At 43.2% G+C, this 25,649-nt stretch overlaps 1 long non-coding RNA gene across 1 annotated transcript in view; it reads left to right on the top strand.

Annotated features, from left to right (window-relative positions):
* The first annotated feature begins 1,409 nt into the window (after positions 1–1,409).
* LOC135205648 (uncharacterized) overlaps positions 1,410–25,649 on the top strand; it is a 301,866-nt gene continuing 277,626 nt past the window's right edge. The window contains exon 1 of the long non-coding RNA XR_010312572.1: positions 1,410–2,059. This is a non-coding gene — a long non-coding RNA (uncharacterized LOC135205648). The remainder of the gene's footprint in view (positions 2,060–25,649) is intronic.

The raw sequence follows: 25,649 nt of genomic DNA, 5'->3' as shown, positions 1-25,649 counted from the left end.
GAAAATGATTACTGTGCCTGTATAATCAGTTTGGTTATTCTACAACTACAGTGACATAAACTTTTGAAAGGAACGGGCTTTAATGATATAACTTTAATTCGTATAACGTAAGATCTTAGAAATCATAGGCCTAGTTTACCAGTGTAGATGCTCATGATTTTGTTCAGTTGATATTGCCCTAAATGAATGACTATGTGTTTGACAACGATAAAAGTAAGAAATTATATAATTAAGTGGTAATGAAATCTTCATGTAAGATAAATGGTTCAGTACATTAGCCTAGTTCTAGGATACGTTGCCAGTTTACTTTACTCTAAAAAATCAGACGTAGTTATAACACTTGTGCTTACTCTTACATTTGCAGCTTCGAAATATTCTTTATGAAAGTTAATGTAATTATGTAATTGCAGTGATACAATAGTGATAATTACTTTTTTGAGTTCACGTGCGAGCTTATAACCAATAGTGTTGGTTAGCCCAAGATATGGGTCTAGTCATTATATTTATATCAATACTGTCAGATTGACTATTATGATAAATTCATCTACATATTTCATTATGACTATGTGATTAAGATGCTATATATATATATATATATTTATATAATATATATAATTATAAATATATATATATTATATATTTATATATATATATATATATAGATATATATATATATTATGTATATACCTGCATGATGCCCACAACTTGTTACTGTGTTGGTATCTTGAACTAAGCGTTATTTAAATTTCCAATAGTACGACCTTAGTAGTGGGCATATCTGGTATGTTAACTGAATTTGGCATATGAAAATACTATAGACCTATTATTGACTAAGTAGTGAGCCTTAAAATCAAACTTGGGTAATTTGTTGTTATCATTTAGAATTCATTTGCTGACCATTTGCCCAGGAATTCGTTTGCTGACCATGTGCCGAAAGGAATTCATTTGCTGACCATTTGCCGAATTCACCCCACAGGTAGTCATATTGGATTATATATTAGCGATAAATTAATACAGTGACAGACAATAAAGTAGTACCCTAGATCTACCGAAAAGGTAATCCTGAAATGCCTGACGATGTAGCCTTGGTAGTTGAGTAGAATATAGAATTTAGGCTAAAGGTCGGTTAATTACAGCCGGGGGAGGGGGGTAATATTAGTTCTTGTTCAGGATGTAAAATTCTATTAAAAAATAATAATAAAAAACGTCAACTGTCATAGTCTAGCTCGCTGCGGAATACCGGCTTTGATCTACCAGTGTACCACTAAGAATCAAGTGTTATCAGCGGGTGGAAAGTAGGCAAGATGAAAAAAGGAGATGCAAGGAGTTACAATGTAAGGAACGAAAGTGGTTGCAGCTAAGGGTCGAAGGCAGTTGCAAAGAACCTTAACTACAGTGCACAGCATGAGGTCCACTGACGGCACTATCGCCCTACAGGTTACCTGACCATATAGCTAGATCTGGGCAAAAGTAGGCCTATGGTTTCATACCTGTCACTGAAACGGATGTCGGCTTTGTATACAATGATGAACGGGTTACTCATCAAACACTTTGCGCTCCAGTTACATTTCAAAGTGACGGAAATTACAAAATGTTACAGATCGCTGCAATCGTTGTCAACAGGGACAATATTCTAACAGTCTCAAGTTCTCAACCATAGGTTGGAAACCGGATCTGTCAGTGTCACTTCATGTGTGTCACGGTACTCACTAAAGGTAGCCAAAGGTGTTCGAACACGATGGCCAGAGTGAAATGTGAATATTTTGTTTCTCTCTTGTTTTTTTCAGTTGATATATGATGCTTAGATCATGTTTCAACCTTCTGATATGAATGACTATTTAGCGGAAGTAAATAAAGATTCAAGATCATCCATCTATCTTATTAAAGTAGTGGTTCACGAAATCGAACAATTACCTAGACACCACACTTTTGTGGGCTGAAACCGAATCCAGGTATAATTGATGACTGCCGAGTGAAAAAAGTTTCTATAAGGCTCGTGTTGTCAGTGCTAACTAATCATATCTATATATTCAAAATTCCCTTGGATTGACTGTAGTAGGTAAGTTTAAACAATTACCAAAGAATTCTTCAGTTAACGACCTGAAATTTTATGTAATAGCCTACCTACCCAGGTATACCTAGTAGGTAGTTAATTCTCGTTAGGTATACTTAGGCCTAGGTGTGTCCCAAGGAGTCGCGCAGTCTAGGCTGCTAAATGTTTATTATTGTAATGACTCATTTCATTGCTGGACGGACTGTAATTTAAAATTTTTAATAATCACTTGCTATTGAACCTATTGGAATTTGGACATGAAAATAGGTATAGGTAGTAAGTTTCCCGTGGTTAAACGTGTGATAGCCTATAGGCTAAGGGTGGCTAGCAAGTACCTAGGTAGTACGTTAGGTGAACCCCATCCTTATAGGCGAGGCCTAAATTGGAGTTCGTGGGTCCACTGGAGAAAGCGGGATTTTTGGGTGGGAAATTTAATTATATTTTCATACAGATTAAGGGAAGTTCATGGAATGTTTTCAGACCAATATCATGTACTTTGGTAAGGACCTTGTACTAACTACTACCTACTATGTAGGTTAGGTTATCTTTGGTCGGTTAGGTCATTTGCTGGTAGAACTAAGCAAGAGCTTTGCATTGAGTATTACTTTGTAAATTTCCTATAGGTAGGTAGTATTTTGGTTGGTAGATCTAGGGTACTTATCTGTGGCGGCCTAGACTATGGCAGCTGCCGTTTTTCTATGCAGTTTTACTTACTGATCAAGAATTTTAAGTAATATTTATTCGGACGACTGTAATTAACCCCCAGGGTCCAGTACTAAACACGGCGGAATACATTGGACGCCCCAATCCCTAGTGGATGTCGTATCCGCGGTTAAGTTTCCTTGCAGTCCGTGTGGAGTGCTTCTGTAGAAATACCTTTTGGTTGTTTATTAATTTACTATTAGGCCTATGTTTTGTTAGTCGACTGTAATCAACCTGTAATTAACCTCAGAAGCTGTATACTGGCCATCCTAGGCTGCTATTGTGCATGCACAGTCTTATAGGGGAGTTTTTGGTAAAAGGTGGTGTTTCCTTCACCAGGGGGTGTCTAGTGGGCTCCAGCCTCTACCTCAGTAACACATCCTGTTAGGCTAGGCGAGATTACTGTACAGTGGGGCTCAAATCTCATGCGACATGATTCTTTTTGTATCATCCATATTCTCAGACTCAACGTGATGTTGACAAGTAGTGCTATTATTATTTTTTTTTTTTTTGATTTGTAATGTCATTCATGTTGAAAAATTTGCGAATTCACAGGTAGCCTTATTTTCCTTATGGTTCAACAGATATGATCCCTTTTATGCATTGGTATAATTCTTAATTTGTGTGATTTGAATTGATTTTGGTAGATCTAGTGTACCTATCCGTGGCGGCCCAGAGTATGGCAATTGCGGTTTTTCAATGCAGTTTTACCTCGTGAACAAGAATTTGAAGTAATATTTATTTGGACGACACTAATTTACCTTTGAACTGTATCCTACGGTAAAGGGGACCCCCATTGGGAACCGGGGTTTTGGGTGGGGACAAAACCCCAACTCTATCCTACGGTAAGGGGGACCCCCAGTGGGAACTGGGGTTTTGGGTGGGGACAAAACCCCAACTCTATCCTACGGTAAGGGGGACCCCCAGTGGGAACCGGGGTTTTGGGTGGGGACAAAACCCCAACTCTATCCTACGGTAAGGGGGACCCCCAGTGGGAACCGGGGTTTTGGGTGGGGAGAAACCACTTGGGGGGAGTTTTTGCCATGTTATTGTGGTATTTCCCACATTTATCACTTTTAAAAACACGAAATACAGGCGGAAATAAGAGATAAAAAACTAGCGATAGTGGAGCCGTTCCACATCCATATTCATCTACTACTACTACTACCACGACACTGAATCCTACTACGCATGCGCTAATGCTACTGCGCATGCGCTAACTGTAAGGGAGCTTTTGGCCTAAACTCAGACTTCTTAGTGAGGGAAAAAATGGGGGTTTACGGGAGGGATACATGTATTTAGCCAAACACGTTACAGTATGACCCCTACGTTGCTACCAGACTGAGTGAAGGATTGGCTGGTAATGGGGTTCCCAGATTTGGCGTTTTCTCACAAATTTTTTTTTTTTTTTTCTAATTTCGTGGGTAAAAATTCACTTTGGCTGGTTAGTGGTTTTTTGGCTGGTTTTCAGAAACTTTGTTTGAGCTAAACAGTGACCTGACGTTTGAGGAATCTGTGCCCAGATTGGGAATTTTTCAAGGTTTTCAGGAAAATCTGGGGAATTTGAATAGGTTTTCAGTAAAAACTTGGTAACATTTAAGCAAAATATGTAGATGGAATAAAAAAAAAAATCACACACACACCAGACGACCACAAAACAGGCTGCCGGATTCTCGGAGAGCGAGCCTCATTTCAAAATTTCAATTCATTCTCGTTTTTTTTTCCTGTATTCTTATAGTAGTTTATATTATGTAACTAAAACTATGGTGCTGCTATACAAGCATATATATGATAAAAAATATGCATTTATAAAAGTAAATATAACGCACATATATTTGGCGGTTATTTGGGTTGGTTTGGATTTCCATTTGGCGGGATTTTGGCTGGTTTCATGGTAGACTTTGGCTGGTTGGTAGTGGTGTCATCTGGGAACCCTGGCTGGTAACCATACGTTGAGTTACATAAAAGCATTTACCTAATTTGTTTATTAAACATATGTGAATTCTAGTGTTTATTCCTTTTCCTTTTTCCATAGTATTTGTATAATAACTGTTTTGAAATATCCCGACCTAATAATTTCACCATATATTATTTGAAATATTATGTTATAATTAAGGACAGACACCTAAAAATGCCTACGTCTTGATACTAGAACTAGGTTTTAGGACGTTTCGATACTTACCTACCTACCTGTTATGTGAAATTGTACATTGCGTTGCATATTACATTCACACTCCCTATATGATTTATACACAACTCAATCCCTCCCCTTTCCAGTATTCACGACTGGCTCTTTACGTTACACTATTTATAATGCATTTCTCACCCATACCAATACCTAGATTAAAGTGGGCCATTATTATTATTATAAAACCTACATTTAAATATATAGTTTGCCATTATTATTATAAAACCTACATTTAAATATATCCCATTATACCGTTTTACAGACATTACAATTTACACATCCCTTCCAGTTTCCTTACTGTTATGCAGTTATGTATGCTTTTAACATTTTACAACACTTCCACACCCTTCAAAGTTAGATTTATATGTCATTTTACCTACTGGGGGGCGAATCCCCTCCGGTTAGGCAACATACCCTACTAGGTTTAGTTTGTTATATGTTGGTTTATCTACTAGTTTTACTTCCTTGAAGGGGGGTACCCGGTTAGGCTAGGTTGGTTAGTTCTTCAAGGGTGGATAGGGGGGCTCTGTCCCCCCCCCCCCACCCCCCCCCCCCTGGTCAGGCAACATTCCCTACTAGGTTAAGTTCCCTACTAGGTTAGGTTGGTTAGGTTACATTCCCTACTAGGTTACCTAAATAGGTTAGGTTTGGTTAAGTTACATTCCTTACTAGGTTAGGTTTGGTTAGGTTACATTCCTTACTAGGTTAGGTTTGGCCTTTAAGGGGGGTACGCCCCCCTGGTCAGGCAATATTCCTTACTAGGTTAGGTTAGGTTACATTCCTTACTAGGTTAGGTTAGGTCTTCAAGGGGGGTTATGGGGGCCATCAGGCAACATCCCTACTAGGTTAGGTTAGGTTGGTTAGGGTACATTCCTTACTAGGTTAGGCTAGACCTTTAAGGGGGGTTATGCCCCTGTCAGGCAACAACCCCTCTAGGTTAAGTTCCCTACTAGGTTAGGTTAGGTTAGGCCTTTAAGGGGGGTTATGGGGGGCTTTGCCCCCCTGTCAGGCAACATTCCCTACTAGGTTAAGTTCCCTACTAGGTTAGGTTGGTTAGGTTACATTCCCTACTAGGTTAGGTTGGTTAGGTTACATTCCTTACTACGTTAAGTGAGGCCTTTAAGGGGGGGTACGCCCCCCCGGTCAGGCAACATTCCCTACTAGGTTAGGTTAGGTTGGGTAGGTTACATTCCCTACTAGGTTAGGTTAGGCCTTTAAGGGGGTTCGCCCCCGGTCAGGCAACATTCCCTATTAGGTTAAGTTCCCTACTAGGTTAGGTTAGGTTAGGTTAGGTTAGGTTGGTTAGGTTACATTCCCTACTAGGTTAGGTTAGGCCTTTTAAGTCACCGGGCGGGGTCAGGCATCATTCCCTACTAGGTTAAGTTCTCTACTAGGTTAGGTTAGGTTAGGTTGGTTAGGTAACATTCCCTACTAGGTTACCTACTAGGTTAGGTTTGGTTAGGTTACATTCCTTACTAGGTTAGGTTGGTTAGGCTTTTAAGGGGGGTTAAGGGGGGGCTAAACCCCCCTGTCAGGCAATATTCCCTACTAAGTTAACTTCCCTACTAGGTTAGGTTCGTTAGGTTACATTCCTTACTAGGTTAGGCTAGGTCTTCAAGGGGGCTTACAGGGGGGCTTCGCCCCCTGGTCAGGCAACATCCCCTCTAGGTTAAGTTCCCTACTATTATGTTAGGTTAGGTTACATTCCTTTCTAGGCCTTGGGGGGGGGTACGCTCCCCGGTCAGGCAACATTTCCTACTAAGTTAAGTTCCCTACTAGGTTAGGTTACATCTCCTGCTAGGTTAGGTTATGTTAGGTTGGTTTGGTTCTTTAAGGAGGGGTACAGCAGGGCCAACCCCTCCTGGTCAGGCAACATCCCCTACAAGTTAAATTAGTTTTGTTATATGGTAACCTATGTTTAATTTGGTATTTAGTATTTATTAAAACAACTTTAGGCCCTATTACACATTTACCACCCAGGACTTAAATCCCACCCCCTCCTGGGCCCGTTATGTATGTATTTGTATTAATTCATATTTTGAACCCATCCCACATTTACATTTAGTTCCTTAACTACCCATTTCCTTTTATTACCCTTAAAATGGCCAACCTATTTTGTTAAGTGCTTGTACATTTACCTCAGCCCCACCCTGCCTCAACCAATAGCATTAAAACATTTTTACTACTCCACCCCACCTCCCCTACCCTGTTTTGTACGGTCCGGCCTCCTACCACCTCCTAACTGTACAACTGTTGAATCTGCCGCCATGACTTCGACTGGTGCATCAACTTCACGCTCGCCCCAGCCCCTCACCAGGAACTCTTTGCCAACTTCATGTAACAATTGTTACATGAGTTACAAAGATTTCTCTGCCTATTACTCAGGTAATTATGAACGACTTAATCGGTTTATGCCAGGACCACGGCCTCCTGAGAAAGCAGGTCTTTTGCCCCCATTGAGTTACAGAGATTTCTCTGCCTATTACTCAGGTAATTATGAACGGCTGATATGTTTATGCCAGGACCACGGCCTCCTGAGAAAGCAGGTCTTTTGCCCCCATTGTGGGAATGAGTGCCGCCTAGATTTGCAAAAGAAGTGCTTCAGGTAAATACCTTACGAGTAGTTTGTTGGTTTCTACGTGTAACCGTGATATGACCCGACCCTAGATTAATGGCAATATTATATTACACCTATACCATTTATGACCTACTCCATATTTTCATGTTTTGAGGTTTATAATTGGTACTTTTCCCTCCACGTTTACCTTTAGGTGTGACCGGTCTTATCGACCGCATAGTAAGAAAGCAAAGAAACGCTGTTCTTACTACTTTTCCTTGTTTAAGGGCACTTGGTTCTCTGGGTCCCACCTTGATGTTGAGACAGTTCTGTTCTTCGCGTACCTGTATGTGAGGGATTTTTTTTTCTTGCAAAGTTGCGAGAACAGAACTTGGACTGTCAGACTCAACAATTAATGATTGGGCCAGCTTCTCCCGGGAAGTAAGTATTTTGCTTATCCCCTCACCCTTTTCCATTCCTACCCCCTCCGTCTCCCTCACTCTCTCTCCCTCCCTCCATCTCTCATGCACAACCTGCCTTGTATTATTATGAAATTTACCCTACTTAATTACCTCCCCTAACACTGACTTTTATTTCAGGTCCTAGTTAATTGGTGCTTCCAACAGAAAAAGGAAATTGGTGGGCCCGGCACAATTGTTGAAATCGATGAGGCGAAGTTTGGGAGAAGAAAATACAACATAGGTCGCCTCATCGAAGGGCAGTGGGTGTTCGGTGGTATTTGCAGGCAGACCCGGGAGTTTTTCGTTGTTCCCGTACCCGACAGGACGAGTGGGACTCTGCTTGCAGTTATCAAAGAATACATTGTGCCGGTTACCACTATTATTTCTGACTGTTGGAGGGCTTATGACTGCCTGGGAGATGAAGGTTATGTCCACTTGACAGTCAACCACTCGATGAACTTTGTGGACCCAGAAACCGGTGCCCATACTAATACAATCGAGAGGAGGTGGAGGGAACTCCGGCAGTTGACTCCAAGATACGGGAGGAGAATGTACAACTTCGTCGGGTACTTGGCTGTTGCTTATTTCAAGCTGCATTTTGAGGAACCCAAGACCCGCCTCCATGCATTCTTAAAGGCTTTGTACCCTCCACCCCTTTAAGGTAAGGTCCAAACATTATTCTTAATTATTTGTTTTGGGAGTGAGTGTTAGGCTTTTGCCGAAAGTTACGTTAAGGTCTCTGTTACTATTCAGTGGGGTGCTGCTAAGACAACTCGTACCATCCACCTTACCCTGCCCACCCCGTGTGCGTTACCCCCCCCTTAGTGAACATATGCCTCCGTGGTGGTTGGGGAGTTCAAACATGGAGGCTGTGTTTACATTTCCCTCACCGTAATGAATACTTGGTACCGTCCTATAGGACCGTTCTTCGGTGACTTAGACTATGGCAATTGACATTTTCTATGTTATTTTAGTTGATTTACAAGGGTTGTATGGAATATTTTTTTCGTTTGGTTGGAACTAAACTTTAATTTACCTTTGAGTTTGGTACGGCTATTATGTAACTTTCAAAGGTAAATTACTGCTTAGTTACAGCCGCCCGAATGGATATTACTTTTAAATCTTGTACAGCTACTAAAATAACATAGGAAACAGTCAATTGCCATAGTCTAAGCCACCGTGGATTGCTTCTGTAGAAATACCTTGATTTTTTATTTTTTTTATCTTTACGTTACTCAGTTCAAGTGTGGTGTGATAAGGTTAGCGGTACCAGCAATGGAAGCACACTTAACATGCTCCTCGGACTGGATATAACCATGTCTGCAGCATTACGACAGTAGATCTAATAAGCTCAACAGTCATAACAACAATTTCAATGTAGGAATATGAATTAAAACAAGTTTTATTTGAATGCTGAAGATTTTGGTTGCGTTTAAACTGCCTGTATGTTGGAAAATGTTTTATAGGCCTAAAAAAATAATCTAAGCCATCTGAGATGTAATCTGTTACTGATGAATTTATTTGTAGAGATTACCTGTTCTTTGAGGAATATGAATTACATACCTGTTCTTTGAGGAATATGAATTACAACCAGTTTTCTTTGAATGTTGAAGTTACAGGCTGTGTTTAAACTGCCTCTATGTTGCAAAATGATTTATAGGCCTAGAAAAATAATCTAAGCTTTCTGAGATATAAACTTTACTAATGTTTTTATTTGTAGAGATTACCTGTTCTTTGAGGAATAAAAGATGATGATGATTTTGGTTATATGGAGAAGATGGCTATTAATCGAAATATCATAGTATTAATACCAAGGCAAAAGGAACACTTGTTTTTCAACTGGTTTACAATATTTATTTTCTTAAAAGTCCCTCTGCTCGCTTTTGGTGTATAACTTATTCTTTCATAGGGTAACTTGAAGTGCAAGAATGTGTAGATAACCTCATTTGCCTTCTGGCCAGAAATTGTTAATATAGATATGTGAATGTTAAGTGCAAAGTAAAGAAATCTAACACCTAGGCCTAGGAATAATATCTTGGCTTTGACAAATAGGCAAATATTTGCTAGTATGCTATCAGTTTTGAAATATTTAAGAAAGATAACAAATAATTATGTATGAAAATCCAAAGAGTCCTTCAACACTTATAAAGTAAATGTTTTCAAGATAATTTAATGGTCGCTACTCATTGTAGACCTACTTATATACCAGGTGGTTGTTGTTGCACCGACACTGATACGTCACACATGCGCTCCTCACACGTTGATATCGGTGGGCGCATTCTACTTATGTAAATGCATATTTAAAGTTTTTCAGCGTTGAGGGTAAAAGCAATCAAATATGACTATTTCAGATTTTATGCTTGTTTTGGAAGCATTATTGATGTTACAACATTTTTTTTATTTGCTTGTTTTGGAAGCATTATTAATGTTACAACATTTTTTTAATTTTTTTTTATTTTTTTTATTTAACATTTGAACTGAGGTTTGATGGCGACTTCATTTTGGTTAAATGCTTCAGCAATGAGTGAACGAAAGTTTTGAAAATGTTTCGTAAGAGTTTTTCTGAAATTTGGCTACATGTGACATTTCCTTACAATTTTTAAATATATGGCAGATTTCACTCTTATGAAACATATGGCTTTAGTGTATGGGATAATCGCGTTTTCACACTGAAATAAAAGATAAATATGGAGCATGCTAGGTTGCTAGTTAGTGAATTTTGAACAAAATCCCATGGAGTCATGTCGCATGAGATTTGAGCATCACTGTACATTAATTTAGTATATACCCAGTTCCTCTTATGATACCGTATATTTCCTTAGCCAATCCCTTTTTAAACATATGGCTCCCTAATGACTTGCGCATGTGAGGAACCATTCCATAACAACATGGCAGTCCGGTTCTCTCAAAGTTTTCCTCCATGCTAAACCCCACTTTTCCAAAAGGTCTGGCTGGATATGAGGTTAATAATAACTGACCAACAATAAACAACACCAAATCCTTCATCAGCAACACTGAAATATAAGAAAAATCCATTTCCAAGGTAATACTGCATGTGGAGCTGTTGCTTAGACTTAACAAAAATGCTATAATTTTTTTAGGTAAAATGTTACCGGAATTTATTTTAGATATAAATAAAAGGGCTAGAACATTGAAATGAAATGCTTTAATAATTTCATGACATTTACAGTAGTAGAGTACTCTGGTCTTAATTTCAGAATGTTTTAATTTAGAACTTGAAAATGGTTGACATGTAGTCTATAATCGTGAAATATTATAGAATGTAAAATTTTCCCTACAGTCTAATTGTTTTTATTTTTATATTGTTGATAAATAACTAATTTTTGTTTCCCCTGCACCTTTTATGGCTTACAACAGTGCAAATCTTGAGCTTTTTCTTATAAGGCAGTCCCCAGTTATCGACAGATTCGGTTAATGGCAATCTGGCTTGTCTAGCGCCATAAAATCAGCGAGTTATGGTGCCATAACAGGTCAAGTTTCAGTTATCGGCACCTAATAGAGTTACAGCGCTATTACATACGTAACCGAGGTGCCATTAACTGAAACTCGCTGCCATAAGCGTCATAAATCACAGCTCCGGTTAATGGCAGTTTTCGCATAGCACCTTGCCGAGAATGGAACCCCTGCCAATAACCGGTGACTGCCTGTGTTATAAAGAATTACTTTGGATGCAAAAAAGGTAAAAGAAAATAAAGTTCAGATTTATACAACAATCAAAATACAGGCAGTCCCCGGGTTAGGACGGGTGTTCCGTTCTTGAGACGCGTCGTAAGCCGGAAATCGTCGTAAGCCAGAACATCGTGAAAAATCCTAAGAAAACCTTACTTTTAATGCTTTGGGTGCATTGAAAACTATGTAAACTGCATTCTTATTGCATTTTTAATCAAATAAACCTTAAAATATTGATTATTTTGCATTTTTGGTGTCTTATTTCATCTGCCAGATCAGGGTTGTAGGCGGTGTAACCCGGGAACATGCGTCGTAACCCTGGAAATAATGTCTGATTAATATAATTGAGAAGCGCCTTAACCTCGGAACGTCGTAAGCCGAACCCGCCGTAACCCGGGGACTGCCTGTATAGTATTTTTTCATTGAAGGTTACAAAGTTGGAGAGAATTTCACAGGAGCAGTGTCTTGACATTGGAAGTTCATAAAGTAAACAGTACATATTGCCATCTAGTGACAAAAATATATACTACTAAATGTTTACTTTGGATAGAGGAAATATAGAAAATGGGAAATCATCACAGAGCAAGTTAAATCAGGAAGATAGAAATAAGTGGGAATATTTTACAAAAATTAACAATTATTTTTGGTATTATAAGAAGAATACAGTGGTCCCCCCGTATTCGCGGGAGATGCGTACCAGACCCCCCCGTGAATAGTTAGAACCCGCGAATATTTGGAACCCCTATAAAAATGCTAAAAACAGCCTATTTTGTTAGTTAAAACTCAAGAAAAACCCACTAAAAATTTTCCTACATGGTTTTTTGTTCATGAAACTTACCTGTCAGATATATATATAGCTGTATTTTCTGAAGTCCGACAGAATTTTAAAAACTTCCGACACACGCAGTGGTCGGCCAGGTGGTTAGTACCCATTCCCGCCGCTGGGAGGCGGGTATCAGGAACCATTCCCATTTTCTATTCATAATTTTTCTGTCGCCGGTGCTGAAAACACCTGTTTTCAGTACCTCCGTCTTAGGATTTTGGAAACTTCATTGCCGCTAAGTATCCTAATTGTCTTTTGATTTATTTACTTGGATTTGTGGGATTTGTGGCTAGGCATACGCTATCTTAAATTGATTTGAAATTGATTCATTTTTGCATAAAATATCTGAATCTAGGTAGGCTAGTGTAAGGACAACACTTTTTCCCTATTTTCATTGTAACCAATCATCAAGTCGCGTTGTCCTTACTTCCATCCGATAGAGCGTTCCGCGGCCTTTTCGCTGATGTATAACACTTGCAATTCCATTATATGTACGCTTTATTATATCTAAATGAATGTCTGTAAGAAAACACAAATTTACCGTCTCGGAGTCATTTCTGTTTGCGGTGCGAGACTGCACTACATATCCGTCCACACCTGTCTATGTCAACCCAGTTTGTCTGTAAATAAATTATCAGTACCCAGCTACCTGTCTTAATCTCTGGTCCTCACAACTGGTGACCTCCCGGAGTTGGTGACACAAGCGGTTTAGGCCCAGCCTTTAACGGACTAAATACGGCCGCTCACCTTCAGAGAACCTTTAACGGACTCAATACGGCGCCACAGTTTAGGTCTCTGAAAACTCCACTGCGAGGACGACCAACGCCATTAACGGACTAATCACGGCACTGCTTCCCAGCGTGTTTTGGCGTTTATTTCGAGGACGGGTAGCTGGGTGCTGGTCACCAACACAAAAGTCAGGCGGCGGTCCAGAAACATCCATCCGACCTCGCGGCCTCCTTTGTCTCACCTGGGGGACACCAGATATCTTCTCGACCCGCCACAACTGCGGGCCTCCTCGGTTTTTCCCCCGCGCCATTGCCGCACCTGCGAGTCCCCAGATGAAAGCCCCTGCCTGCAGGCGCCGCTGCTATAAGCCAGGGACGTGCTTTACCCACGCCGACGTCGCTGCCGTGGGCTTTCCCCTGCCTGCCGACACTGCTGCTATAAGCCAGGGACGTGCTTTACCCACCCGACGTCGCTGCCTGTGGGCTTCCCCTGCCTGCCGACACTGCTGCTATAAGCCAGGGATGTGCTTTACCCACCCGAACGTCGCTGCCTGTGGGCTTCCCTGCCTGCCGACACTGCTGCTATAAGCAGGGACGTGCTTTACCCTTACCCGACGTCGCTGCCTGTGGGGCCTCCCCTCCCTGCAGCCGACGCCGTTGCTACACCGAGGGACCTGCTTTACCCACCCTCGACGTCGCGGCCGGCACACGTGGGCCTGCTCGGCCCCTGACGTCGCTGCCTGTGGGCCTCTTCAAACCTCGACGCTGCCGTTATTCCTGGGGCTCGCTCGGCCTTCCTGACGTCGATGCTACACCTGTGAACCTGCTCACCCTTCTGACGCCGCCGCCTGCAGTCCTCCTCGGCCTACCGACCCCCCTCCACGCCTGTGGGCCTCCCCTGCCTGCCTGCCGACGCCGCTACCTGTGGGTTTTCCTCGACCTGCTGACGCCGCTGCTCACCTGTGGTTCCGCCATGCCCGCGGGACGCCACTGCCGCACCTGGGGATTCCCACGGCCCGTCCCCACCACACACAATGCAGCTCTCTCTCGCAGTTCTTGGTCGCCCGGCATACAGTAGAACCCCCCAGGCTACCGCCAGGGGAGGCATCCTGTCGATCAGCAAAACCGAAGGACTATACTCGAGGACGCCCCACATCAAGTGCCACAACGACACGGGGTCGCCCCCTGCCTCCAAATTGTCATGTAATTTGTCATCCAATAATTACTCCATAATCATTGTCTTGGGGGGGAGTATTTGTAAGGACAACACTTTTTCCCTATTTTCATTGTAACCAATCATCAAGTCGCGTTGTCCTTACTTCCATCCGATAGAGCGTTCCGCGGCCTTTTCGCTGATGTATAACACTTGCAATTCCATTAATATGTACGCTTTATTATATCTAAATGAATGTCTGTAAGAAAACACAAATTTACCGTCTCGGAGTCATTTCTGTTTGCGGTGCGAGACTGCACTACATATCCGTCCGCACCTGTCTATGTCAACCCAGTTTGTCTGTAAATAAATTATCAGTACCCAGCTACCTGTCTTAATCTCTGGTCCTCACACTAGTTTCAGACGGGGTTGTCTGCAAAGATAGGGTGTGGCTACCGAAAGCTTCGGTAGATCCGCACTTGGTATGTACGAGGGGTATGGGTCTTGCTTCTTTGTTGAGATTTGTCATGTAAGGAGTGAGACTTTGTCTATTCGGTAAGAAGTACGTATATTCGTAAGGAAGACGTATGATTCGTATGTACGCAATTAATCAGTAAACATGTCTAATTCCGTAAGGAAGACGTATGATTCGTATGTACGCAATTAATCAGTAAACATGTCTAATTCCGTAAGGAAGACGTATGATTCGTATGTACGCAATTAATCAGTAACAAAAGTCAGGGTAGTGAACCTGCTAACCTTTCCTGTAGACTTTATTTTGCCTAACCCTGTAGTATGGCCCTACGGGCTATGAATATGTCTACGAGAGGTGCTCGCTCTCCTTCATTGCTGTGAAGTGCTACTTCTGTAATTGTTTACTCCCCCCTAACCCACTGCAGTGTAGCCTTCGGGCCCTAAGTAGTGTCTGTAGAGGAATTGCCCTTTCTCTGATACTCTTTCGATTCATAACTTAGAATCGAAAGTGCTTGCTTTAGAGAGTAAAAGTGAAGTGCAGAAGTGCAGTGATACCCCTTGTGTAGTGGAGGGTGCGTCAGATCGGCCTCGTTTCGCCTCTAGGCCGGGACCTCTGCTTGCCTCCCAGGACCCGGGGAGGGAGCATGTCGAAAGCCTAAGGAGGGTTACAAGGAACCCCCACCGATCTGGCGTGCCTTCGCAGTTTCTGATGAAAATCCCCAGGACTGCCAAAGTGCGTGCGCGTGCACGAATCCTGAAAGTTTGCTTCTCGTCCTCCGAAGCGTCCTCCCGTGCAGGGTTGGAGCTTTCGGAAGGACTCGCTCCCTCTAAATAGAAGCTTTATAGAAGAGGACGCTTCACGTCCTCTCTCTCTCTCTGTCGTTATGCGTTTCAGTGAGAAGTAAGAAGGCGAACGTCGCCTGAACTCGTGTCCGTCTTTCCACCGAGAAATACGTAAAAGAAGTCATAGTAGCAGGAAGCTTTTGAGAGCGGACGCCTGGGACGCTCGGATGGACTCCAGGCGCGCGTGGGTGCACGCCAAGCGCGCGCCAGTGGACGCCGAGCGCGCGCGCCAGTGGACGCCGAGCGCGCTCCAGTGGACGCCGAGCGCGCTCCAGTGGACGCCGAGCGCGCTCCAGTGGACGCCGAGCGCGCGCCAGGGGACGCCGAGCGTGCACCAGTGCACGCCAGGTTTGTCGCCTGGCTGAACGTTTCTGTTGAACTCTTCAAGCTCTTGTTTCAGATTTGGGCCTAAAGAATTTTTACCTCTACCTTCGGTGATACCTTCTACCTCACCTGCAAAGAATGTGAAGTAGGCAGTGCTTCGGAGGAAGCTTAAAGTGAACAGACAACTTCTTCTTCGAAAACAGCAAGACATCGGGTTTCGTGAATTCAAGAGGTCTCTGTCAATTAATATTGCTTTTCGCATAGGTGGATGGAGTTAAGGAAAGCTCAAGGGAAGATCTCGTTTGCTCTACCGCAACCTTTGCCATTCTGCCAATAAATTTTAAGCTTTAGCAGGCATTAGTTGTGATACGGGAGAGGAAGCTGGTTGGAGAGTTTCTTCCTCTTCCCAGGATAATTTTGCAAGCTTTTTAGCCCATCTGAAAGGGTTTTTCAGATGATAGATTTTGTTAGTTTCTAGTCGGGACTACGCTGCCGAATTGAACATCGTCGTTCTACCTGCCGTAAGCCCAGTCTCTTAACATATTCTTGCCCCCTCCTCGTTTGAGACGGGAATCGGAAAAATTAAATGGCTCGACTTCCTGGATTACGTTTTGTCAATTCAGTGACTTTCCCCCATTGACAATTATACTTTCGTTTTGTCAAGTAAGTGGGGTATCCCCTGCATTGACAAAATATCTCTTTGTCCCGTAAATGGGTTAGTCTCATTGACAAACATCTCATTAACTTGATATTGCGTAAGCGAATAAGCTCTTATTGACAAGATTCGGAAGAGCTCTCATTCGTCATTCGCAGACTCGTACAAGAAATAAACTTGTAGACTACGTCAATGAACGCTTATGTCCAATAACATAAGAAGCTTGAGCTGACTGCTTCGATTCTCTTAAGTTTTGTTCATGAAACTTGCCTGTCAGATATGTATGTAGCTGTATTTCCGAATTCAGCTATATATATGTCTGCCAGGTAAGTATGAACAAACTTTATTGTGATATAATTTCATATTTTGCCTTGCGTTATTTTACTTCTGGTTGGTTCAAGTCATATACGCTTGCTGTAGTTACCTCTTCGGATGGCAACCGAGAGGTCTATTGTCTATTTTAAGGACATTTAATCGTTACTCCCTGCAGCCTTCCAGGAGTTTCCGATTTATCTTTTACCGTTGTATGGTAGTGTTCTGACGACACAAACGCATCTATATATTTAGCGTTTTCTGTTTCGCTTAAATATACCAGCTTGAGAGTCTTTCTGCTTAAAAAATAACGGACCTATTTCTTCGTAGAATAGGGTAGCTGGCAACCCAGACATAAAGTTAAGAGACGACGTTCGTAAGCTGCTGGCTGCTGCTGTCACGCTGTGTCTGTCCTCCAGTCCAACCGAGCCAGTAACAGATCGTGCGCTGTCATTCGCTGTAGGTTACGTCTCTCTCTCTTGCGGGATTGACTGACTAACCGTATCTCTGTGCTGACGGTTACAGTCTCTCCTGCGGGATTGACTGACTAACTGTATTATCTGTCCTACAATCACGGACTTTAGCCTAAGATTGAGGGGATATCTTACGTGAATGAATAAACGTTGCATTCGTTTTGCCTTACTATGTTCAACAGAGTTATCTCTTAATCCTTTCGGTGCTCGTTACCGCACGGTATGGAACTACGAGTCTACCGCAACATTGCACTTTTATTTGCTCTCCTGCTTAGGCAAAGCGCAGCCTTATTAGGGAAGTAAGCATACTCGGGGAGGGAAGGGAATGGATGAGCTTGCTGGGGACCATTTCCTTCCTGAAGAAGTTTGTTTCCCCGAATAGACTGCAATTCAGACCACAGTTTTTTCCTACCGGGAAACTGAAATATTCTAGATCTAGGAATGATTCTGAACATCTCTCAGTGCGTCTATCACCCCCCCTGAGGTGATAGAAAGAAGGTGCCGGACATCTGGATATGGGTTTCAGATGTCCTGGATCTTAATCTGAAAGAAGTAAAAGCGATTCGGTAGTCCCTCCAGTCCTCGAAACGAAGTTTTTTGGGAACCAGTGGTCCAGATCAACTCTGATATTCCACAGCTCTCTCATATCTTAAGAAGTATCCTCTCTCGGTCCTTGTTCGAGTTTACGAGAAAGAGCCTATTATAACAACAGGCGTAGAATGTAACGATCCTCTACAGGTTCGTTACAGGATTGCAAAAGTCCGTACGAATCGTCTCGATCGACGGCAGCAACCATTCACTTCCGAGTGGAATCTTTCTTTAGAAGTAAGTGAGAGTTGTGTAGACTTTAGGGACGCCCTTTCATTCTTCTCTTCGATATGTTGAGGACGAAGAGGCTTCTTCTTCTCTGCTCCCTTATTCTCGATCCGGGATCAGTACCATTAAACGCCATCCTATGATATTGAACGGGGATGGATGTTTAGTCTCTTTTCCCCTTTTTCAATCGCTTAGGAAATGTAATAAGAGGATTTATGACGTCACAGGGAGCGGACAATGACGCTGATCGCCCCATGTTGGCCTTCAGGATCCTGGGGACTTCACAGAGGTCACATACTTCCTAGTTCACTTTCCAAGGACCTTTTCGAGAGAGTCGGTCTACTCTAACTCGAAAGGTACCTATAACCTCTCCGCTCTGAGTCTGACTACGTTCAGACTATCGAGATGTTGACAGGAATAAGATTACCGTCTTCCATTTCCGTCTGAAGAATGGGATAAGCTGGCAGTCACAACTATTAAAGAATATGCAAATATGTTGTTGACGGCCTTTGGGCTCAGAGATTTGCGTCTGTCAAACAACAAAGCCCTTCACGATCTTTGAGTTCTGTGGAATCTCGAAACTCGCTCACCATCTACTTTTTGTCTCACCTGTTTTCTCGGAGTCAGACACTCGTGCGAGATCAGGCGACATATAGTAGCCCTGAGTTTCTTGTTGACGAAGTCGGTTGCGTTTATACACCCCCGATGATCGTGTAACATGAGACCAGGTTGGACTGTCAGGCATTCTTCCTTCGGGACTGAATCGCCTTTTTGCTCCTCGCTCCTTTCTCCTGGCACCAGAAGCTCGAGTCAGGAGTTGATTCGCTGACGACGTTGGGTTGCGTTGATACACCCCCAAGGTTTGCTTAGATTGAATCGCCCAGGCAGTCCAGACACTCATCCTTCAGCGAAGAATAGTGCCTTATGGTCTTCAGGGTACAGCCTTGCTGTCCTTGATTCGTCTGACTGGTCAACTGGTCGGTCACCTGACTTTAGTACAGACGGATGACTGTGCATGTCCAGATCGAAGCTTTCAATATGGAAACATTAGACGTAGTCTAAGTTCTTGATGTCAAAGCATTCGAACCTCTCCTACCTGTTAACTTCTTGCATGTGATCAGGAAGGCCTTCTCCTACCACCCTAGATACGACAAAGAGGGTTAGTGAAATTTTAAGCCATCGTCATAAGTTTTGGCTATAGAGAACACAAGGCGGTGTGCTCTCTAAGCCTTCCGTTGTGGCCTAAGAATGGAAACCCGTTTTGTCCTTGGGCCAGGAGCTTGGAAGCAAGGATGGCACAAGTTAGTGGGCAGGAGCCAGAGAGAGTCCTGTGCCCTGTCGGGTCTCTCAAGTTTTATCTACATAAAACAAGAAAGTCGAAGTCATTCGGGCAATCTGCAGTGTTCCGAAAAAGACCAGACTTGCCCATATCGAAGAACACCCTGGCTTTAGTGTTAAGGAGTTCTTTCAAAAATGCTCCTTCATTGTGTTTGCACAGATTTGAAATCTTTTATCTGATGCTCACGAGGTGAGGGCGCGGCCTCGGAAGCATTTCAACAGAGCATGGCACTCAGCAACATCCTGAGTACCATGTTTTAGCGAAGCAACTCTGTGTTCACTTCACACTCCTTGCGAGATGTGAAGATGGCATATGAGATCTGCTGCTCGCTAGGGCCATACGTGTCTGCAGACACAATCTTGGGGGCAAGAAGTACCACTCATCCTATCCTGTAGAAAATGGTTAGGAAGAGCTCTTAATTTAGTTGTTGAGTCGCCGACAACGGCGACTTCTTAACTCTTAAGCCTTAGTTAAAACACCTTAACTTTGGCTAGGTTGGTCAGGTGGTGATATATATATATATATGTATATATATTTATTTTACTTCTTAGCCCTCATGGTATGGTCAATATGGTCTAGTCACGTCGTGGTCTCGCCCCTGTTGACAGATCATCTGGAGTGCACCAGCTATATAGGTCTCTACCTCGCTGGCAACTCTAGTAGCACAAGCAGGCTTACGTGGCAGTAACCACGAAGCCAGCTATGCTAACAGGTGGAACCAAGATGTAAATCATCTGCATGCATTTGTTTCCCAAAATCCTTCTATTCTGTCCCTTCCCACCTCCAAAGGTGGGATTCAGCTATATATATATCTGACAGGTAAGTTTCATGAACAAAATGATATTGTTATGATACAATAAAGTTTGTTCATACTTACCTGGCAGATATATATAATCAAGTACCCACCCACCTCCCCTCAGGGGACAGTGGAAATAAAAATTATGAATAGAAAATGGGAATGGTTCCTGATACCCGCCTCCCAGCGGCGGGAATGGGTACTAACCACCTGGCCGACCACTGCGTGTGTCGGAAGTTTTTAAAATTCTGTCGGACTTCAGAAAATACAGCTATATATATATCTGCCAGGTAAGTATGAACAAACTTTATTGTATCATAACAATATCATTTTTAATAGTTTTATCATAAAAAGTGTATTTTATGATGAAATTCATCAAAAAAACCAGGAATTTGTGATATTTATCACAGAAAAATACCGCGAATGCGTGAATTTTCCGCGAATAATGCAGGGAAACGTTCCCGAGAGAAATCCGCGAATGTGTGAGTCCGCGAATCTGGAGAACGCGAATACGGGGGGTCCACTGTACATGGTAGTTAATCATGAGAATACAGCAGTTCTCGATTATCAGCAGCAGCATTTAATGGCGTTTCAGTTATACAGCGCTTGGATAACAACATTTTCAACCAGATTTTCAGCGATCGTGGGTGATTTTTGTCATCGGTAAGTGGTTTCTTGCCATTGGTGAGCAGTTTATTGGTGTTGGTAAGTGGTTTATCAGCACCAATAAGCAGTCAGTGATGCTGATAAGTGGTTTATTGCTGCATACAACATCGTAAACTCCATTTATATACATGTACCATAATTACTATCCACGAGTTTCGGTAATCTGTGCTCAGCTGGGAATGGAACCCACGCTGTTAACTAGAGACTGCCTGTACAGGCTGTCCCCGGTTATTGGTGGGGGGAGGGGGGTTCCATTCCCCGGGGGTGTCCCGATAAGCAAAAAGTACCATTAACCGAAACTCGGTGATCTATGGCGCCATAACGGCGCTTTAGCCGCCGATAACCGGTTATTGGCGCCATAAGCACCCTTCTGGCACGCCATAAGAACCCTTCTGGCACGCCATAAGAACCCTTCTGGCACGCCATAAGAACCCTTCTGGCACGCCATAAAAATCCTTCTGCCGCACCATAAAAATCCTTCTGGCGCACCATAAGAACCCTTATGGTGCCAATAACTGGAATTCATCTCATTATGGCGCCATAAATTGCCGATTTTATGGCGGTAGACAAGCCCCATAAATCCGATCCCTGATAACCCAGTCCGCTGGTAACCGGGGACTGCCTGTACCTGTGATAATCAGGGAAGATGTTAAGAAAATAGATTCATCTTCTTCCTTGTATTCTTCTGTTTTTTGCAAAAATTCTTACTCACAAAATAGGTGCGCAGAGCAAAATTTGATCTTGGAACCCTGTCTGTTCATATATATGAATATTCATGACTTGAATGTTCTTAAGTAGGATGGTGACGGTACTCCAGCCTTTTGTCCCGAAACGTAACACAAACCCTCGGTCCTTTAACAATTGGAATGTACTCACGGCTTAGCTGGAATTACGGCCGTTGAATCTTGAACAAGGTGGTTAGGCAGTAACTACTGTGGGGCAGGCTAACCTGCCCAGATGTAAACACTCCACTTTGTTTTCGGCCGTCTTCCGATGAAGACGTGTGTTTTGAGCTCCGACTGACTGGTCGTTGATCTTTTTTCCTGGTGGATTCCTTTTGGTTTATTTTTTGTATTTAAATAATTATGCATATACGGTGTTTGATATTAATACTAAACAAAGGTTTGTCCCTGGTTTTTCAATTAATATACAAACCCACTTTTTGTGATAGCCTTTGTAACCGCCCCTCTACTGGTGTTAAGAGTCGGCAGCTAAGGTATGCCAACATATTATTTACATTCTTTCGCCCTTTAACACTGGCTCAGACCTGCATGAGGAAGAGATATGTATTTATCGTGAGGATGAGACATGTATTTAACATAAGTGATATTGATCCTGTAACGGGACATGTATTCATCCGGAAATTACGCTTACACTTGGGAATTACTAAGGGAACTTCAAACGTTTGTCCGTGTTTTGTTGTTATGGTAATTTCTCTTCTCCTTCAACCTTTCACTTACTATCGGAAGAAGGTAGAAGGATGGGCATGCAGTGTTGATGTTGGGGGATCTCCTCTCACTTCGGAGGGTGGTGCCCTTGGATGCGTGAGGAGTATCCTCATTACTTTAATATTTTGTTCATGAAACTTACCTGTCAGATATATATATAGCTGTATTCTCCGAAGTCCGACAGAATTTCAAAACTCCAGGCACACGCAGTGGGCGGCCAGGTGGTTAGTACCCATTCCTGCCGCTGGGAGGCGGATATCAGGAACCATTCCCATTTTCTATTCAGATTTTTCTCTGTCGCGGTAGTGAAAACACCTGTTTCCATTACCTCCGCCTAGGATTTTGAAACTTCATTAGCCACTTAAGTATCCTATTTATTTTTTGAATGATTGACTTGGATTTGTGGCTAGGCATACGCTATCATAAATTAATTAAAATTTTTTCATTGCATTTGATGTCTGAATCTAGTTAGCCTAGTTTCAGACTTGGTTGTCTGCAACGGGTAAGGGGAGGCTACCGAAACCTTCGGTAGACACTCGCTTAGTATACATGACGTTTACATGTTTTCTTTGTTGAAAGATCAATGTAATTAGTGTAATGTTGACTGATTCCGAAAGAAGACGTATGATTCGTATGTACGCAAATTAGAGCGTGATAGAATCAGGAGGTCTTCCTCCACAGTAAACAGAAGTTAGGATAATGAACCTACTAACCTCCAGTAGACTTTATTTTACCTAACCCTGTGGTATGGCTTACGGACCTAGAGGAAGTGTCTGTGAGAGGTAATGCCCTTTCTATTATGGTGGATTACATCAAGTAAGCTTGAAAAAGTGCTCGCTCTCCAATCAGTGTTGTGAGTGTAGTGATGTTGATTTTGCCCCTAGTGTTGTGGAGGGGGCGTCAGATCGGTCCTATAACGCCTCTAGGTCTAAACCTCTGTCGGACTCCCAGGACCAGGGAGGGGGCAAGTTGAAAACCGAAGGAGGGTTACGGGAACCCCCCACCGATCTGGCGTCCCTTCGGCAGGACCTAAAGACGCTTCCAAGGCTGCCAAAGATCGTGCACATGCACGAATCATGAAAGATTGCTTCTCGTCCTCCGAGGCGTCCTCCCCGCAGGGTTGGAGCTCTCGGAAGGACTCGCGCCCTCTAAAAGAAGCTTTAGAGAAAAGGATGCTTCACGTCCTCTCTCTCGTTAGGAGGGAGCGTCAGAGTACTGTTCTGGCGTCCCTTCGGCATGACTTAATATCGATAAGCGTGACAAAGATGCAAAATGTCGCACAGGCGGCTGTCGTCTGGGTCAAGAGATTAAAATGTCCTTAAGGCAGGACCCTCACGAGGACGCCTTTCGAGACATTCAACGCTCTATCGAGAGGAAGGAACGTCTTTACTCTTGTAGCAAGGATTGTTTTCTTGCTTTCCAAGACGCTCCCCTCCCTCCTCCCCTCATGGCGCTATGTATACGTTATGTGACGTTCGCTTTACTACGAAACGGGATATTGTTCAAGCTCATAAGCTTGACGTCCGGCAAGCTGATTTGCATAGTCAAACAGCTCGCCAAGACGCCTCTTACTCGTTCCTAAGGGACGCTCTGTCAGCGGACAGAGATGACACTGGACAGACTATCCTAGTTTTCGACAGGAGAAGGGCAAAGAATTCCTCATACCCAAGAACATACAGGCGTCCTTTTAAATGCCCTTCTGCAGTGTCGATGAGCGTGACAAAGACGCAAGATGTCGCACAGGCGGCCGTCGTTTTTGTCAAGAATGGCGAACGTCCTTAAGACTCGTCCTGATGACGATCACCGTACTTCTGCTTAGGACGCTCGCGTTTCATGAGCGGCTCTCCCCTCGCCAGGAAGCCTCTCAGGTTACTCGTGTTGACGCACGTCATTCACTATGACGCTTCCCTTGATGTTCGTCGCTCTTCTATTCCGGACGTTCTTCAAGACGCTCAAAGAATGCAATCAGGACGTTCGGCAAGCACCTCGCGAGGATGCCTTTCGGAACGCTCGGTGTTCCTTTTTTGAGCGCGTTTCTGGATATGTTCATTTGCTTTACTAAGACGCAAGATGTCGCACAGGCGGCCACCGTCTTTGTTAGAAGGTAACGAAGGTCTTTAAGGCCGTCTTGGAGACGATAGCCGTATGTCTTCCTATAGTGCTCTCACACTTCAGGAGCAGCGTGCGGCTCTCCAGGACGCTTCTCGGGTGGCCTTTCATGCATCAGGGCGCTCGATAAGATCCTCTCTGAGATGTCGTTCAGATCCCTTGGTGTTCTATGCACCAATACGCTCGGTAAGACGCTCGCGAGGATGTCTCTTGAAGACGCTCAATGTCCTACGCATTGAGACGTGAGGAAGCTTTTGCAGATGCTCGACGTCCTACACGAAGAGACGCTCATCAGGACGCTCTGGAAGACGCTCGACGTCATAAACATTGATAAGCTTTTTGGAAGACGCTCGATGTCTTACACATCTGGACGCTCGCCAGGACGCTAGCAAGGACGCTCGCCAGGACGCTAGCGAGGACGCTTTTGTAGACGCTCGGCTTCCTACACGTCATGACGCTCGGTAGAGCACTTGCCAGGACGTTCTTCAGAACGATAGGCGTCCTACGCATCAAGACGTTCGGCAGGATTCCTGCAAGAACGCTCTTCAAGAGGAAGGAGTTTGGTCTCGTCAAGATGTCTACTTCGCTTTCTACGAAGGGAGCGTTCAATAGAATCCATGACTTGATGAATTCCAGGAAAACTGTAAGCAGATTTCAGTGTCATAAAACGCCTCGTCTGTTTTCGGGATTGCGCTGCCGAAGGGGAACATTAAGGTCCTTCCTGTCGTAAGCCCAGTCTCTAATCAGGAATCCTGCCCCTTCCTTGATTTCTGCGGGAATCGGGAAGACTATATGCTCGAATTCCTGGATTACTTTCCGTCATGCAAATGGGTTTGTTCTCATTGACTAATAACATTTTATCGCATAAGCGGATAAGTAACAAAATTCGAAAGAGCTCTCATTCATTAGTCAGAGGCTCATCCAGGAAAAAGACTTATAGACTACGTCCATGAATTCTTATGTCCAATATCATAAGAAGCTTGAACTTTCCTTTTCGATCTTCGGTTCTCACTTGAGGATTTCCATTTGAATAATATTA

This window comes from Macrobrachium nipponense, chromosome 24, assembly GCF_015104395.2.
Source record: "Macrobrachium nipponense isolate FS-2020 chromosome 24, ASM1510439v2, whole genome shotgun sequence".
NCBI classification, from domain to species: Eukaryota; Metazoa; Arthropoda; class Malacostraca; order Decapoda; family Palaemonidae; genus Macrobrachium; species Macrobrachium nipponense.
Note: the sequence above shows the minus strand (reverse complement) of the source record. Positions and strands in the feature narration are given on the sequence as shown.